General features: G+C 28.8%; 1 protein-coding gene and 1 long non-coding RNA gene across 3 annotated transcripts in view; one reads left to right on the forward strand and one right to left on the reverse strand.

The window, feature by feature from the left end:
• Positions 1-12,020, reverse strand: part of LOC122849085 — a 77,776-nt gene extending 65,756 nt beyond the window's left edge. The window contains exons 1-2 of the mRNA XM_044147659.1: positions 11,722-12,020; positions 10,368-10,508 (exon numbers count right to left, since the gene is read on the reverse strand). The gene's annotated coding sequence lies outside the window, so the exon portion shown is untranslated. The remainder of the gene's footprint in view (positions 1-10,367; positions 10,509-11,721) is intronic.
• LOC122849164 lies at positions 8,721-10,961 on the forward strand. 2 transcript variants are annotated; one of them, XR_006373515.1, is made up of 3 exons: positions 8,721-8,875; positions 10,653-10,703; positions 10,806-10,961. It is a non-coding gene; the product is annotated as an uncharacterized LOC122849164 (long non-coding RNA). The 2 variants fall into 2 exon arrangements; XR_006373516.1 differs by lacking the exon at positions 8,721-8,875 and adding an exon at positions 10,515-10,553.
• Positions 12,021-19,358: the final 7,338 nt, after the last annotated feature.

Below are 19,358 nucleotides of genomic sequence, written 5' to 3' on the forward strand. Positions count from 1 at the left end.
ACGTGGAAATAATCAAAATTCACATTAGTCATAATCGTCGCAAAGACAACAACAACATCAACAGCGTGTACCTGGTGAAAATGATTATAAAGTATCAAGAATTTTTAGTAATGGCGCATATGGAGCTGTTTATTTGGTTAAAAAAAAAATATCACGTCAACGTTTCGTTATGAAAAAAATAAATAAAAATAATTTGATACTAGTAAGTAAATTGCAATTATAGTAATGAATTTATATTATTATAAAATATTTATTCAATATGGTGTGTTTAAAATTTTTTTATAGCACCAGAATGTGTTGTTAAATATATGGCAGCACATCAAGCATAACTCATGATAATTTTATTATGAAAAGGCTCAATAAAGATATTCTAAATAATACCAATACTGTTGATGATAAAATAATAACAAATCACATCAGTATCACCAGAATCGACAAAAAATGAGATTCAAAAAAATGAAGAAATTTCAGTTGACCAAACGGAATTAATTGATGCAATACTTGACTGTCATCAAGTGATGAATAAAAAGGAACAGAATAACTATTAGCTCTGTCAGGTTGAGATTTATGTCGGAGAAATACATTGGACACGAGATCAATGTCGGATAAAGTTCTCCGGTGTCATCCCTCAGTATTTCTCACGTTAAAGTCTTCCAAGTCTTTTATCGTGCTGAGGGGTGTCATGTCCTTATACTCTCTTCAGAGTGAATGATGACCCTAAATTTATAGATACCTCAGAACATACAAATGTCTTACGAATCCTGAAACTCTGTTATTAATAATATTTGTCCCTAAACTCAAACATCCGTCCAAAAACTGATATGTGTATATATGAATGTCCTCAAAGTCCGATTTGTATAAATAAAGTCCTGCAGAGTTAGACAAATTTTCGGCGTATTAAAAGAAGTTACTGGCAAAATTAAAAAAAAGTTGTATATTTACATTAAGAATGTTTATACAAATTTAAATATACTGAGCTTCATGTCCACATGTCATGTCCTCAAACTCGAAGTTATACAAATATATATATATATTAATATATAAAATAATATATAATTACGTTTGGTTATATCTAGCAGCTCTTAAAGCTTATCAAACGTTGTCCATGATGACATACAATCATATCTTATTATACATAGTTATATAACGTCATATATAGATATTTATTAATTATATTCTGGTCAACTTCGTGGAAACATATAATTGTATATAACTATATATACCTATATAAAGCAATATATAATTTTATCCGATTAGGCAGTGATTATAAAGCTGATCAGAGATGAAATATAATGCTTGGCAGCCAATCGTGTGCCATCCATGGGCTAAGGCTTGGCTGACTCTTGGCTGGTTACTTGTTTACCACGGCTCGTATGCCAATACTTGGCTGACCATTGGTTAAAGAAGAGGTGGCCAGCTCTTATCAAGCGATTCATTGGCCAAGTCTTGGTAAATTATTGGGTGGCCAAGTCTGGGAATATACAATTAAGGCAAGAGTTGGCACATCAAAGATTGGCCAACGTATGACTTGACATTCGTCGATTGTTCTTTGGGTAACTAAAACTAATTATTTTTAATTCTTTCGAAATATATAAAGAGCCATTGTTATGTATTTAATATTGGAAGTTTTTTTGTTCAATAATATACATATAACAGCTACGCTGAGAGAAATTTTAACTAAGAATTACAAACGTAAAAAAAAAAATTACAAAATAAATAGTAAAAACTGCGTTCCTCCCGTCATTTATAAGAATTATTCATATACTACCGCCTCTCGCCGGCCGCAAGCGGCCGCCTCAGTTGTTTCTATGCTATATGCTAAATTCTAATGACACGTCATCATGTGGTGTTATTAACAAAAAAAAAACAATGAAATTTTTAATTGGAGAAAAAATTAATTTATAAATAATATTTGACGATGCCTAATAGAATGCTTGAGACCAGCCCACGGATACGAAATCCATTAAGAGCCTTAAGGCTATCAAATAATTATTTAATTTGTACTAATTTTTAATAATGTCAACAATTATTTTATTTACTTGTTATTGAAAGGTAGAGGACAGGTTAATTTTTTTTCAAATTGACTCAGAATCATAAAAAAGTTGCTAAATGATCAGAATTATTTTGTATTAATTTGTGCTATTAACATCGGAATTATTCATCTGAAGAATAACGACAAAAAAAAAAAAAAAAAAGTTACTCCAAAAAATGTTTACACAATATACAGAGGCATGGTGCTTTAAATGATGAATCCTTTTTCTATTTATTTCCTATCTATTTCAAAGAAAAAAGCAATTCTGGTGGAAATATTTCTCCGGCATTACTCCGTTTTTGGTCCATTTTTTGAGAAATTACTCTGGCATGAGATCAATGCTGGATTTTTATCTCCTTTATTGATCTCATGCCGAAATAATTTTGCCAGTACTAATTTCATGCCGACGAAATTACTCCGGCATCAATCTCATGTCAGAGTAATGCAGGAGTAATATTTCCACCAGGAAAAAGTTACAACTTGTATCAATAAAACAAAAAGTTACACCTCAATAACAATAACATAGATTGTAAATTAAAATTTTTTAGCTCACGTCTTTCTCAACAAAAATAATAAAAAATTATTTAAAATTTTAAAAATATTTTTTATTGACGGCACTATGCAACTGTTAATAAATAATTGTCGACCAACAATTTTTTTTTCATCTATCGTCGAGTAAACTATTTTTTTTAAATATTATTAAAGTACGAATCCTGCTTTCATTGATTCAAATAAGCTCATGACTTTTTTTTCGAGAATAAAGAAAAAAATTATCTATCATTATTTATTATCCAAGGAACAATTTTTTTCTATTCTTTTCCATTGAAGGACAAATTCTGTTCTTATTAATACAAATTAACCCATGACTTTTCCTTTAAGCGTAAAACAAATCATTTAATAACATTTATTTTTTGAGGCACCATAGAATTGTTAATAAAAAATTACATGACACTCAAAATAATAGAATAATCCTTTTAAATAATTCCTTCTTTATCTTTGGAGAAAAAAACGTTGGCTGATAATAGCAGAAATCGTACTTCAGTGGAAAATGATATAAAAAATTGTTAATTAACGATTGCATGTCACCTCGAACAATATTGTTAACATTTATTTACAAATATTGTTGAATAATTTTTTTTTTTCTTCTTGAAGAGAATATCGTGAGCTTATTTAAACTAATGAATGCAGGTTTCGTACTTCAATAATGATTGAATGAAAAAATCTGATTACTCCAAAATTTTAATTAACAATACTTTGTTATTGTTAATTATGTACAAATCTTGATTTCATTCTTACAGGTTTGCGTGCCCTATTTAAAAATGAATCTATCTTTTTTTTTTTGTGTTTGGATGTAGTTTTTTCATTATTTTTTTATTTATAACACATTAACTACTCTTTTATTTATAACAATTCGATTAAATATTGGTAAATCATTTGAAAGTTATGGGCATTAATATTTTTTGACAGATATAAAATGTTGTTATAATCACATATGTCAACACACACATACATATGTATATGCAATTAGCGCCACCTATATCAATTTATACGACATGCACGTGACCTTCTGATACCCCAATCAGATTCCAGTAAATTCAAAAATGAGGCGCTAAGTTTGAAAAATGAAGCGCCAAGTTCAAATTTGGATGCGCACGCAGAATGCGACGCCATGACATGACTGCTTTGTTTTCTTAAGGATTGATAGATAGTTTTTACAATAAAGTTATGTAAAAAATCTGGCCATTGACTATATACAATACTAGGCCATAAAATTTACATAATTTTATTGTAATTTCAGTTTAAAAAAATGACTAAATTCACGACACTCACAAGTAAATTTCAGCAGGCTGAGAATTTACCCACTACCGGTTTTAGAATTTACTAAATTTTATTTTAAATTTTTTTTAAAAGTTGGACATTTTTTGTGCCAAGTTCGGCAGTTTGATTCAAGGAGAATAGCAATCAATTCCCGGCAACATTTTTTCTTTTCTGTTTACACGCTCAAAACTCGAAAACTAATTGTTAAATAGAAAAAAGTTATTCTTGATAAATTGTTTAGAAATAAATAACCAATAATAAACCTTGCTTAACCCCTTACCTAGCTTCAACAGATAAGGCTGTAGAATGGCTTTAAATGACAAAACAGTTCAATCATTTGTTCAATCGTTCAGCCATCTTTGTGTTATTTCGCCCCACAACTAGAATTTTTACAAAGCTATATAGTTAAAAAATATTTAAGTCTATGCTAATATTTATATGTGTACATAATAATTTTTATTATATACATAAGAATATTTATTAACAAATGAAGTCAAATGATGTCTCAACAAGTCAGATGTTGTAGGAGCTAATTGATTTTTAGAATTTCCGAATTGACGGTCGGCGGAGGTTGAGTCGTCATTGATCATCATTGGTCGTCATTGGTCATCATTGACGACAAATGAAGTCTCAACGTCGTTGATCATCTGGTCGTGGATCAACGTGGAAGTCAGTGTGTCACTCTGCTACAACTGTGGATCGTCATTTTATATGACACTCTGCCACAACTGTAGATCGTCATAAAAAAAAGTCATCAACGGCTGTCTACTACCACATGTTTATCTCGTCAAAAATTGTTCTTTACATATATAATTATATACTTATTATTAAGTAACTTATAATTGTAATAACTTGTATAATGTAGCCCAAAAGATGAAATGTCAAGGGCGTAATCTTAAATAAATAAATAAAAAATAAATAAATAAATTGTGCAGTATTTTTTATTCAAACATATAATAATTTTTATTGTTTTTACTAAACATGTATGTACTTTATTTTAATTAACTCATAACTCATTATCTAAGAGATTAAACGGAAAAAGTAACTCTTTATAAACTGTTTAGAATTGAATTTTCAATAATAAACTTTACTCAAGCCAATGTCTATCTGCAATAGATAACGATGTAGAGAGGCTTGAAGTAACCTAGCAATTTTTGGACATTTTACACATTTTACATAATTTTATTGTAGAATTCCATCTTTCGCGGCCAGTCCGAATAAGAAAACAAAGTACTATAGTAATTTCTATTCAACCATGATTTTAATTTTTAGTTAAAATTTCTCTCAGTGTACTTATTTTTTTACATTCCGGGGTATATGAAACAAATAAAATTTATATATCGGCTGAGTGTCGGTTATTTCTTGGATTGCCATGATTATAATGAATAGTTAAGTAGAACAAACTTTCGTCACCTTTAATTGTTACTGCTGTGGTTAAATAAGTAAGACTCTGGAGTTTCAACTAGAAGATACTGTGTTCAAGTCCTTGTGATGTCAAATATTTATAGTGTAATATTTTTGGACAAACCCTAGCGAAAATGCCGACAGTCGGTTTGTGCACTGATCTCATACAAAACCGACACAAAACCGACACACGACTATAAGAATTTCTGAGTCACAAAAATAAATAATAAGAAGCATTTAAAAAATAAAATATTATGTCTAAAAATTTCTAAATAATATTCTTATAATTTAAGACACATTAGAATTTTTTTTAAATAATTTTTTTATTGAAAAAACTCAATTCTGTTTATGTATTAAAAGTGAGGTTAACTGTCAGAATCATCATATACACGACTGTGAGATTTTACAATTCTCACACAATTCCGACACACGACTGTGAGAATTGTAAATCCGACACAATTCCGACACAAATCCGACAGACGTACGACAGTATAATTTTATTTTGTATTTTTCAATAAAAAAAAGCATTTTATTAATAAAAATTTTTATTCAATATTGAAGTTATAATATTTTAATAACTTTAGTCATATTATATAAAAAATTCGAGTGGGAAACACATGGGAAACTGATTAAATGTATTATTTTCAAAAAAAAGTATTTGATAAAAGCCTTCCTCAACCTCATAAAAAAACCAAAAAATAATAATTTTCTAATAAAATAATCAATTTTAAAAAAATCTAATTTGTCTATAATTATTAAATTATTATAACTTCATTATTGAACAAAAATTTTTATCAATAAAATGATTTTATCTATTGAAAAATAACAAAATAAAATTATACTGTCGTACGTCTGTCGGATTTGTGTCGGAATTGTGTCGGATTTACAATTCTCACAGTCGTGTGTCGGAATTGTGTCGGAATTGTGTGAGAATTGTAAAATCTCACAGTCGTGTATAGATGATTCTGACAGCTAACCTCACTTTTAATACATAAACATGAATTGAGTTTTTTCAATAAAAAAATTATTTAAAAAAAATTCTAATGTGTCTTAAATTATAAGAATATTATTTAGAAATTTTTAGACATAATATTTTATTTTTTAAATGCTTCTTATTATTTATTTTTGTGACTCAGAAATTCTTATAGTCGTGTGTCGGTTTTGTGTCGGTTTTGTATGAGATCAGTGCACAAACCGACTGTCGGATTGGTGTCGGATCGGTGTCGCCATTTTCGCTAGGGAATAAATCATTAATTATATAGATAAAAACATTAGATTGTTTAAAAAAAGAAAAAGTATTTTTTACTATCCGTACTCGAGAAACACTAGTTTCTGACACTGAATTTAGTTCGGAAAGTACTCGTTTGGAACATAGTTGAAATAATGCAGGAAACTTTTTCACTCGGCCACGCTCGTTCATTCGGTTCCTACTATATCTGTCTTCTTTAAATATATATCTTTCCTTTTTTCTTTCAAATCAAACTCTGAGCCGATTTTCGTTTTCGAAGCATCCGCGGCCGAAGAATAATAACAAAAGCAATTTTTTATTGTTAATTTAATACTAACAATTGGATACTCGCTTCAATAGTTGACCGATTTCAATGATTTTTTTTTTGTTTTAAAGGGCTTGAAACGTGCTGTTATCTTATTGAATGAAAAGAATTATCACTTAAAAAAACAACAATAAAAGAAATTGTTTTTTGTAAAATTATTATTAAAAATTAAGTTTCTATTTTAATAATTGATTGATTTTCTTTTTTTTTTAATTTTTTTTAAAGGGTACAAAACCAACTTCAATAATACTGTAAAAATAAAATTTTCACTCGAAAAACAACAAAAAAATTAATTGTTTATTGTAAAGTTATTATTTAAAAATCGAATATCTATTTTAATAATTGATTGCGATTTCTTTTTTTTTTTTTTTCGTTTTTAAGAAGACAAGACAAACTTCAATATGACTGTGAAAAGAAAATTTATAAAATTGAAAAATAACAATAAAATTAATTGTTTATTGTAAAATTATTATTGAAACTTAAATTCTATTTTAATAATTAATTGATTTAAAAATTTTGTTTTTTTTTTTTTAAGGGGCCAGGACAAACTTTAATATTTCATTTTATTTCAATAAGACCTGGCAGCTTCAAAGAAGCTGACGTTAGAGGTCGATAAAATTAGGATAACAATAAAATTACAGTAGTATATTATAGACATGATATGTATTATACAAGTATTAGCAACAATATATTATGACTTAGTATATGGATTTATAATTAAAGTAATATTAAATAATAAATAAACTAATGTTAAGATTATTTTGTGAGATTACTAAGTGCACGAATGGAAAGGGTGGGAGGAGGATTAAATATATCAATATTATTATGAGATTCAACCAAAATATTGACACTATTTATTAGATTAAAGATAGGAGAGCACATGGCAAGGTTTGAGTTAATAGGAGGGAGGTAGAATGCATTAAAGGAACGAGAATTTGAGCTTCTAGGGATAAGGATAGGAAGAGAATTAAGTATTTCAGGGCAATAAGTCCTACCATGGAGGATCTTGATGCAAAGGATTGCTAAGATATATAACCTACGACAAGCCAATGGATCAACCTCAAGAGTATTGCATAGTTCTAGATAATTACTACCTCTGGGTGGGAATATACCTGACTTTTTATAAATTAAATGTTTTAGATAATTTTTATGAATTTTATCTAATTTAAGTTTATGTTTATTAGTGAGATAAGGTAAAACCGGTGAGCAATACTCCATAATAGGTAGGACATATGGCCTGAAGAGGGAAGAAAGTGTATCTGGATATGTGAAGAGTCGAGAGGTTCTAAGTATAAATCCCAGCATGCGGGTTGCTCTTCTATTAATATGGTCAATATGTTTGTTGAACGATATCGACGCATCATATATGACGCCAAGGTCTGTGACCAATTGTACACGTTCAATAGTTAGGTCATCAATCATATAGTTAAATTCAAGTACGCGAGAGCCACGACCAAATGAAACTACTTTGCATTTTTGTGGGTTAAGGTACAACTTATTTGCTAAGCACCAAGCATTAAAATTGTCCAAAGTGTCCTGCAATTCATTTGAATCATTCCAGTTTTTAATGCAATTGTATAACTTTGCATCATCAGCATATAGTAAAATCCTGCCATTTGTACACTCAGCAATATCATTAATGTAGATAAAAAATAGAAGAGGCCCAAGGTTGGAGAGCTGAGGAACACCAGACGTAGGAACGTATCCAGACGAGTAATGTCCTAGGTAACAGACGAATGATTCTCTATTTAATAAGTAAGATTTGAGCAGGTTGATTAGTCTATTAGATAGACCAAGTGAGATAAGCTTTTTTAGTAGTATGACAATACTGATTTTGTCAAAGGCATTGCTAAAATCTGTATAGATGACATCTACTTGATTTTTATTTATTAAGGCGTTATATATAAAGTTATTTAGCGTCAACAAGTTAGTAGTAGTAGAGCGACCAGGCAGAAACCCATGCTGCTCATCACAGACCACATTCTTGAAGTTGTAGTACACTCTATTATATAGGCAAATTTCAAATACCTTAGAGAATCCAGATAAGACCGAGATAGGTCTATAATTGGTCAGTATATTTTTAGGACCATTTTTATAAACCGGGACAACCTTGGCCCTCTTCCAAATAGTTGGGTAAATACCTGATTTTAGTGAGAGATTAAATATATGTGTAAGAGGTACAATAAATTCCTGTTTGCAAAATTTAATAAGACAACATGGAACGTGATCGATGCCTGACGAGTACTTACATGGTATATTATTAAGTGCAGCTTCAACCTCAGCAGTGGAACAATAATCAACGTCACCAAGACAGTTAATCAGTCCAGAGTTTGAACTAATATTCTTATTCAGGTAATTCATATCGCCAGACGTCAGGGATTCATACGTGCTAGCAAAGAATTTTGCAAAAGCATTCGAAATTTCGCTAATGTCGGACGACTGAGTATCATTTATTATAAATGAGTCAGGGATGCATTCCTCATTCCTGATTGTATTAACAAAATTCCATAAGGATGAGGGGTTTCCTGTAAGATCTTTTTCCGCTCTATTAACAAAGTTGGTGTAATCTGATCTAGAGTCACAATTAATTATTTTCTTGATTGAATTAAACTTGTTATTAAGATTAGACAGTTGATTTTGGTAGAGTATTTTATCAGTGTAATTTACTGTACGTGAAACTAGCATTTTTAATTTGTGAATCCTTTTTTGTATGTTACGTTCATATTTAATTGATTTAATAGTATGAAATGTAAGCCAGCGAGGTAAGTTATTTGGCCTTGAGCAGGATGAGGAGTTTTTTAAGTAAGAAGGATTCGAGTGTCTACCACACTTACCCAGTACGTCGCCAATCAGTGCATAAAATTTATCGACAGCAATGTTGACGTCATCTTCACCGAGTATATCATCCCACGATATCAGGCAATCCAGCACGAGAACAAAATCTAGAGATTTGTAGTTAAGTTTTAGGTTAGGATATATAGAGTTCGAATTAGAGATAGACGTCGAGTAATTAGCCCTATTGTTTAGGATTGGTATTTTAATGTCCAAGGGGGGATGACATTGCTCAATAACAACAACTGGGTCTGTGGATTGTAAGACAGTACAAGGCAGTGAGGCAAAAACAAGATCAAGCCTAGACAAAGTATTAAACTGAGTAAGGTTGAGTCCCTCTGCAAGCAGGACATGAGACTCAGTCCTAGTGCATTTAACCTGACCATCTAAAACCTGATTAAAATTGCTGAGGTTGAAGTCGCCAATCATAATTATTGCACAGTTATACTGCGTCAAAAACCAACGCAATTGAGAGAAAAATGCACAAGTTTTTTCAGTAGAAATATTAGGTGGAACATACAGGCATACTATAATAACTTGAAGGCCTGCGTAGTTAAGTTTAGCCACAGATATATCAGCAAAAATATGGTCTGAGGCCCATGTAGTATCAAGCATAATAGGGTGTAAGTAGTGCCTCAAAGCTATGAGACATCCTCCCCCTGTGGGTTTATATTTATTATTCCTGTCAGCACGCAGTACAGCGAAAGTGTCCATATCAAAGTACTCACCAGACAAATTTCCACATTGTAGCCAAGTTTTAGTAAGGCACATAATATCAAATCCAGATGATATGCTAATGATCCTAATATCATTGGTCTTACTTTTAATGCTTCTAGTGTTTTGATAAAAAATATTGAGCCAATTAGTCGCTAGAAAAAAGAAATAAAAAGAATAAATAAATAATGGAAACAGACGTATGTAAATATATATATATATATATATATACACACACACATAATTATTTTCTTCATATTAATTACTCGATTTAATAATGTTAATTCTTATGTTTTCAGGATACTATGAAATTTTTGATTCATTTGGAAGAATGCCAATTATTAATTTTTGTAAGTATATTTAAACTGTTCATATAAATAATAAATAAATCCCATTAAAAAAATAATAATAATAATAATAATATTTACTTATTTGTTTATCTAACAATATAGCTCTCAGACCATCAGAAGGGGAAGAAGAAGCATTGGAGCAAGAGAGAAACATCATCAGAGAACAACAAGAAAAACTGGAGAGAGCTGCCATAGAATTCGACAATATATATAACAGTCAAATGGAGATTGCAAATTGTTAAAAAAAGGATGATGATGATGTTGTATTTATAGAAGAAATAATTTCTGTTAATAATGATGATAATAGTAATAATAATTGGCATAATGATTGTACAATACTCGAATGAATCATGCAAAATTGAATAAATATTTGATATTAAATTTATAATTTTTCAGTCATTGTTTTTTTTTTTATTATTAATTAATTAATACAATTATCAATTTATATCAATTTATATATCAAGTATTTTTATTTTCTCACTCCTGGTTGAGCCTTTCTGTTGAGAGCCAATTTGTATTGTGTTCACAACTGAATATTTACAATTTATTTACAATTTTACGTTTAAATTATTTGAAAGATTTATACACAATTTTAATTTTAATATTATTTAATAACAATTTATTTATAAAAACGAAATATATCAATATGATGTAAATTATTTAAATACAAGACAACAATATATATATTATTATTTTGTGAGGTGGCAAAGTCACGTCACCAATACAAATTTAATAAATATTTTCGGACGCACTGTTTAGCTTGGTGGCCGGACAAGAAGTTTAATTTATATTTTTTCTACGTCATCTCTACGACACACGCAGACACGCATTCTCACTCACACATACATTACTTGTTAAATATAAAGATTATACTGGCGTCACGGAGATACCAATACATGTATACATATATTTTATTTACAATATTAGGTATACTCGTTTCTACACGCTACATTTTTTTTTCTCTTGATAATGTATTTTATACGATCATTGACTATTTATATTTTTCTCTTTTTCTCACCTCGTGGCTGAGCCTCTAGTTGAGAGCCAATTGTAAAGTATGGTTTCCCTCACTTTACTTTTTTACATTTAATTTAATTTTAAATAACAATTTTTAAAATAAGGACACGAAATTTTGTATTTGATATTAAAAAACAAAACAATTTATTTGACAATTAGACTATTTGATATGATAATTTAACAAGATACAATGTATATATATTACTGGTTGTGAGGTGGCATAGCCACATCACCAATACACTTATACAAGATAGTTCAGTCGCACCGTTTAGCTTGGTAGCCGGACTCGAAGGGGAGAGAGTGGACTCTCAAGAGAGAGTTTTCTATATTCATGCATATATATATATATACAAGAAGGCATTTCACTGGATGTCACATGACAACCAACGTGGTGGGGATATGCGCAGGAGCATAGCATATCGCTACAACTATTTTCTTCTTCTTCCACATTTGTTTAAATATCATCGAAAATTTTGCTGATTTCATCAATTTTGTTATCTTCATTTTCCTCATCAAAATTAAAAACTTTTGATGACTCAATGTTTTTTGAATTTGAAACATTTACAACTTTATCACTAATCTGTTTGAGTGGTGTCAGCAATAGCTTAAAATAACTAATCGATGACTGCTCTAAAGTATCTTGATTATCCCTGGTAGAAATCCGTCTAGTTTTGTTAGATTGAATCTAGTAACTAGCTATTATTATTAGCTATAAACTGTATACTAGAAAATAGAAATTTATTAGCTATTAAATACCTAATTTAATCTTCGAGATTTTTGTTGCCAAAAAAAATTATATAATTAACAATTAAAAATAAAAATAATAAACTTTCTGGATTAACAATGAAAAAATTATTATTATTTTCTGTTATTGCAAGATTTTTAATTTAATTTTTTTTTATACAACTTAACATCCATGGAGGTTAGAAAATTTTAGTCCTTATTAAGAAAGACTTTCATCAATACACTCAAAAAAAAACATAATTTTATAAATAAATTAAATGAATCTCAAAATACAAATCTATATAAAAAATAAAAACAAAATTCATTAATAATTTTTTTTTTTTTTTAACTAAGTATTAAACGAAAGATGATATCCTGACTGTATTTTGTTGACGATAAAATTAAAATATCATTAATTAAAAGCATTCTTAATTTATGCACAACTAAAAGAGTGTACAATTAGACATTTTAAGCAATTTTGATAATTTATTAATTTTATTGTCTACGAAATACAGTCACAAGATCATTTTTCGTCTAATAATTAGAAAAAAAAAAAAAAATAATGTTTTTTTTTTAATTTTTATATTCATTTAGTTTATTCAATTTATTTATTTATTAAATTTATATATAAAAATAACGTTTTTTGTATGAATTGAAAGTATTTTTTGATAACTATGAAAATTTACTATCCTTCACGTTAACGCGCGATGGCTTAGGGGTAATACACTCGCTTTTAAAAATTAAGTTTAGGTAGGTAGCTAGGTAGGCAGGTTCGATCCCAGTACAGACAGTTGTAAAAAAAAAAAAGAAAAAAAAGCATATTATTGTTACTATTATTTTTTTTTTCAGTGTCTAGCAAAACTAGCTATATACTAGCTGATTGCCCATTTCTGTGAAGCTTGTAAATGTCTAACTTTGAATATACAAACTATCTAAACTTGAGTTTGAATCTAGTAAAAATAGTTATTTTATAGACATTTATGAGTCGAGATTTCTACCAGGGATGTTTTTGTTGTATTATTTTTCGAACTTTTTCTAATTCACTTAAAATATTAGATTCTTCAATAAGGTTTTCTTTAGTCAGAGGCATCTTGCACTCTTGGTGTTGTGAACTGTTCTGCTCGCTATTTTGCCCTCATAAGTATAATACATTATTTGTTTTATGTATCAATGGTAATAAATGTATCAAAATTTTTTCTGTATCGTCCAGCATTTATTTTACTATCTTTATCAATAACAAACCCATAATTATCTTTCTAGCATTTCAAACACATGGTTTTGAATTTTTCGAATGTCATGTCTGTGTTCACATGATCATTATATATATGCCGCAAGTTAATCTCATCTTGTTTGAATAAAATGAAGAAATTTACATTATCTCGAACCAAATGTTTTGGTATACGAGCGTATGACTGGTTTATATAAAAAATGTCAACATTTTTATGCCTTCCTTGACAAAAATATACTCTAATATTATTTTGTTTTTTCATTGCAACGTCATCAATAATAAATATGGAATTTGGCTTCGCCTCATCAACTGGTACAACTTGCTCATCACTTGTTTCCAGGAGTTTTTCAAGATATTGATATTTAGGTTGATTTAATGACTTTGAGTAAATATATATGTTTTCAAAGAGCGAACCATTTTCATCGAAAAACCACCCAACACTGATCCTTACTACATTGTACAAGAGAATAATATATATACCAAAGTCAACTGAGCGAATGTTACTTTTTAGGCAAGGAGATAAGCCTTTCCCTACCCTTCCTCAAAAACATTTGATGCTGTAGCCCCCTTCGGATAGAAAAAATGATGAAAAAGTTTTGACAAAAATCACACATATACTAGAAACCAAGTTTTATTAATTGCGCGAAAAAATTTCATATGTTGATCGGTCGATGAATGAGTAATTAATTTCAAACTTTGCAAAAATTAGATGTGACACACACACACTCGCAGTCCCATATATTGTATGCGGATCGCAGGCTTTCACTTTATTTTTTTACAGTGTAGCCAGATTTCAGTTTTGTCTGTGACGTCAGAACCACCCTGCAACACCCGCAATGAATTCGTGCATAACCTCCTTAAGACAAACACATACAAACACATGCAAACATAAGGCGTCCATGAGACTTGAAAAAACCGAACGCAAAGGAAGGGGCTCTCATGTTTATATGTGTTGGTCTTAACCCCGAAATTAACATTGGCAAGCTCAACTGTACATATACCAAATAAATTACTGTTGACTTTAACAGTCTAAATTCATTCCTCAATTATTCGCCACCAATATTTTTATTTATTATAGAAAATATTGCCAAGCCATTAATCTAAACTCTCAATTTATTTATTTGGTTACATCCTTTTCTTAGCAAAATTTGCCAATAGCTATTCAACCAATTAATTATGGCAAGAATAGCTAAGGGAAGGATGTAACCGAATAAATAAATTAAGAGTTTAAATTACTCTATTTGTATGACCCAACCCGTTTCGTGAGTTGGAATCAGGTTATTTTGGGGTTAAGTTTTTATAAGGTTTCTTCGTGGTTGGGTAACCGTTACCTGGTGGTTGCAATGTGCGCAAAAACAACTGTCTCTAACCACGTTATATAATGGTTATTCCAAGGTTATGTAAACCGAAAACCAGTTTCCTGTAACCGTTATTTAACCGTTCCACGTTGGTTGGATTTCGGTTACTTTGAGGTTTCCCCAACGATATGACCCAATCGTTCACGTAAGTTGGAATCAGGTTAGTTTGAGGTTTGTAGTTCAGCTTCCAGTTTTAATATATTTCAGTGGTTTGAACAAAGTTTATCAACGGTCAACTAACGGTTAGTTCTGATTTGGTTATTTTTAGGTTTAAAAAAGGTTTGTTTTTGGTTTTTTTGCGCACATTCCAGCCTCGAGACGACTGTTTAATAACGGTTCATAAAGGCCATACCGTTAAGGTAATTTCTCGGCAATATTTTATATGATAAATTAAAATATTGGTGGCAAATAATTGAGGAATTAATTTAGACTGTCAATTTATTTATTTGGTGACATCCTTTTCTTAGCAAAATTTGCCATAATCAATTAATTAAATAGCTATGGCTTATTTTGATATCAAATTGATATATGTAAAACAGTACAAAACGGTATTAAAATATCAACAACAAATGTAAACAATTTTGGTTCGCGAGTAGAGCAAGTATAATACGGAAGCCGGGTAGGGACATTGAGTGCTTACGTGCAATCATACGATTGCACGTACGCACGCAAAAACAAATAAAAATTGGCGTGCGCATGCTTTATTTGCCATATTATATTCAATATTGTTATTATTATTAATAAACAAATCAAAACTAATGGTCTGTATATGGTATATCATATTCAGTGATAATTGTTTATCGAATTATTTTGTTTAAATTGATAAGACGGTGACAACAATTTGGATAATATACAATATTTATACCTAATAATTCACGATTGACGGAAATTATCATAATAAATGTATGTGCTTGGGATATTTTTGAGACGTTGTCAACAGCTGTGTCCATGCATAATCTTATATCATTTCAACATCTGAACTTTTTTAGGAAGACAGTTCAACACAAAACTATTTAAGAATGAGAGACACCGTAAGTCAATATTTCTTCAAATACTATTGTTTTAAACTATCATTTATTCATTATTTATTATAAATTATTTTATCATTTGTCATTTTCAGTAAAGAACGATGAAAGCTATTTGTCGGCCACGACAAATACAAATACAAATTGACATTATCTTCAAGGAAGTTAACAGCCTTCTAAAATTTAGTGATCTTCTAAATGTAATCTAAATGCAACTGGTCTTTCATATTAAGAAGAAGATGGTGAAGATATTGTACTTATAAATTATAAGTAACATAAAACGTCACTTTTTTATTTTTATAAAAGTAAAAAAAAACAATTCATAATAAGAGTTGTATTTTTAGATAATTTTGTTAAAAGTTGATAATAAAAAATTTATTTTTATTTACAATTACATTATAAAATTGCACTATACAATTACATTATCTTTCAGCTACTTGTCTGAGGTGGACACCAGTATACAATGATGATAATTATAATAATTTCTAATATTTTCAACACAATTATTCCTCTGTTAAGAACACTGAGAAAAAAAACTTCTGACATTTAGAAATAAACTTCTTGGCAAGAAAATTTTTGAAAAAAGAAATAATTTTTTTTTATATAAATTATAATTGTTTTGTAAGAAGAAAGAAAAAAGTCTTGAAATAATCGAAATTTTATTATTTCATACAGATGGCGTTTTGTGTCAAACGATAGATCATTTTCGTCAAGGAAAAAACTTCTAAAAAGTATCCCCACCACGCCTTGACACTAACACTACTACGTTCCCTATAATAGACTACATTCTTGTTTCGAACGGCAGGGGGTATTTTTTAAGGAATAAACTTCTAAAGTTATGCCACAATATGTTTGACTCGAATAGTAAATGTTTGATAGAAAATTTTTATCGTTTTTTTTTAAATGAAGTACCATTTGTTTTAATTAATAAATTATTTAATTCAAATGATAATAAGCAAATGTAGGAAGTAGTACTTGGCTTTCAAATAAAAAATTTGACATTTCTTACAAACAATTTAAAGTTACAAACAATTAAATTATTGTTTAATACAAATCAATTTTAGTTTAATTTAAATAATTAAAAGTTTAATAAATTTGGAAATAATTGAAAAAGAAATTTCATTTTTTATTAATTTTTTTTTCTGTCATTTATATTTATTCATCATTAATTTTTGTTTGTCGAGAAGGGTCTAATTATTTATTTATAGTTTTTTTCATTTATTTATTCCTAAAAATCTACCTAAATACTAAACTAAACCTAAATTGCCGTAACCGGGATTCGAAACCTAGACCCTCGAGTAGGGAAGCGGACGTCTTAACCGCTGCGCCACGTCATCGCATGTTGAATGTAAAATTTTATTTCTTGTACTTCATGAACCTGGATATTAGAAGAAAATGTTAATGGTTATGTTTTATTTTTTTTTTTAATCATCGTAATTCAATTATTTAAATATCAAAGAAAAAAAAAAATTTATTGTTTTATTATAATAAATATAATGCATGTAAAAAAACTTCCTTAGACATAAAAAAAAATTGTTTTTTTTTTTTTAACTAAATTATTTTATTTTTCATCATAACTGAGAGTATTAATTTAAATATAAAATTACAGTTTTATTTAATTCTAATTGTCTTAATAACTATATTTTCTAACAACATTAAGTATTGTTTTTATATATACTTTATTTTATTTATTTATTCGTTAAAAGAAATAAAATTTTTTTTTATGTCTAAGGAAGTTTTTTTACATGCATTATATTTATTATAATAAAACAATAAATTTTTTTTTTTCTTTGATATTTAAATAATTGATATACGATGATTAAAAAAAAAAATAAAACATAACCATTAACATTTTCTTCTAATATCCAGGTTCATGAAGTACAAGAAATAAAATTTTACATTCAACATGCGATGACGTGGCGCAGCGGTTAAGACGTCCGCTTCCCTACTCGAGGGTCTAGGTTTCGAATCCCGGTTACGGCAATTTAGGTTTAGTTTAGTATTTAGGTAGATTTTTAGGAATAAATAAATGAAAAAAACTATAAATAAATAATTAGACCCTTCTCGACAAACAAAAATTAATGATGAATAAATATAAATGACAGAAAAAAAAATTAATAAAAATGAAATTTTTCAATAATTTTTTTTTTAATTATTTCCAAATTTATTAAACTTTTAATTATTTAAATTAAACTAAAATTGATTTGTATTAAACAATAATTTAATTGTTTGTAACTTTAAATTGTTTGTAAGAAATGTCAAATTTTTTATTTGAAAGCCAAGTACTACTTCCTACATTTGCTTATTATCATTTGAATTAAATAATTTATTAATTAAAACAAATGGTACTTCATTTAAAAAAAAACGATAAAAATTTTCTATCAAACATTTACTATTCGAGTCAAACATATTGTGGCATAACTTTAGAAGTTTATTCCTTAAAAAATACCCCCTGCCGTTCGAAACAAGAATGTAGTCTATTATAGGGAACGTAGTAGTGTTAGTGTCAAGGCGTGGTGGGGATACTTTTTAGAAGTTTTTTCCTTGACGAAAATGATCTATCGTTTGACACAAAACGCCATCTGTATGAAATAATAAAATTTCGATTATTTCAAGACTTTTTTCTTTCTCCTTACAAAACAATTATAATTTATATAAAAAAAAATTATTTCTTTTTTCAAAAATTTTCTTGCCAAGAAGTTTATTTCTATTATCGAGAAATATTCTTCTTTTTTTCGTCAAAAAATTTTCTCAGTGAATACTAGATTGAATTCATTAATTTAATCCGTTCCTGTAATAATATTCAGCTATAGTTTATTCTTGTATACAACCACATCATGATCGACCTCGCCGACTCCAATTATACCAGCACCACCATCATCTGTTTCCATAATTAATATTGTACGATTATAAATAAAGCAGATTTTAGCTACAGCATTAATTGAAAAATTTAATGAGATTTTTTAAATTAAGAAATCAATATTTTTATTCATAAAAATTTAAATCCATATCAATATTGGAGTAGGTTTGGAGCAATGTTCATTATTATTTATTGGCGGAACATAATAATAATAAATAATATGACAAATAATGCATGCGCGCGCCGATTTATAGTTTTTTCTTGCGTGCGTACGTGCAATCGTACGATTGCAAGTACGCAAACTTTGGTGTTTTCTGTGTGCGTTTGTACAATTGCACCAGAGAGAAGACTGAGAGGTCCCACGCCGATAGTTTTATAATTCACTAGTTTTTGCGCCATCTCGGGCTAACTTTATAAATAGGTACTACGTAGCCAAACGTGAAA

This window comes from Aphidius gifuensis, linkage group LG2, assembly GCF_014905175.1.
Source record: "Aphidius gifuensis isolate YNYX2018 linkage group LG2, ASM1490517v1, whole genome shotgun sequence".
NCBI classification, from domain to species: domain Eukaryota; kingdom Metazoa; phylum Arthropoda; class Insecta; order Hymenoptera; family Braconidae; genus Aphidius; species Aphidius gifuensis.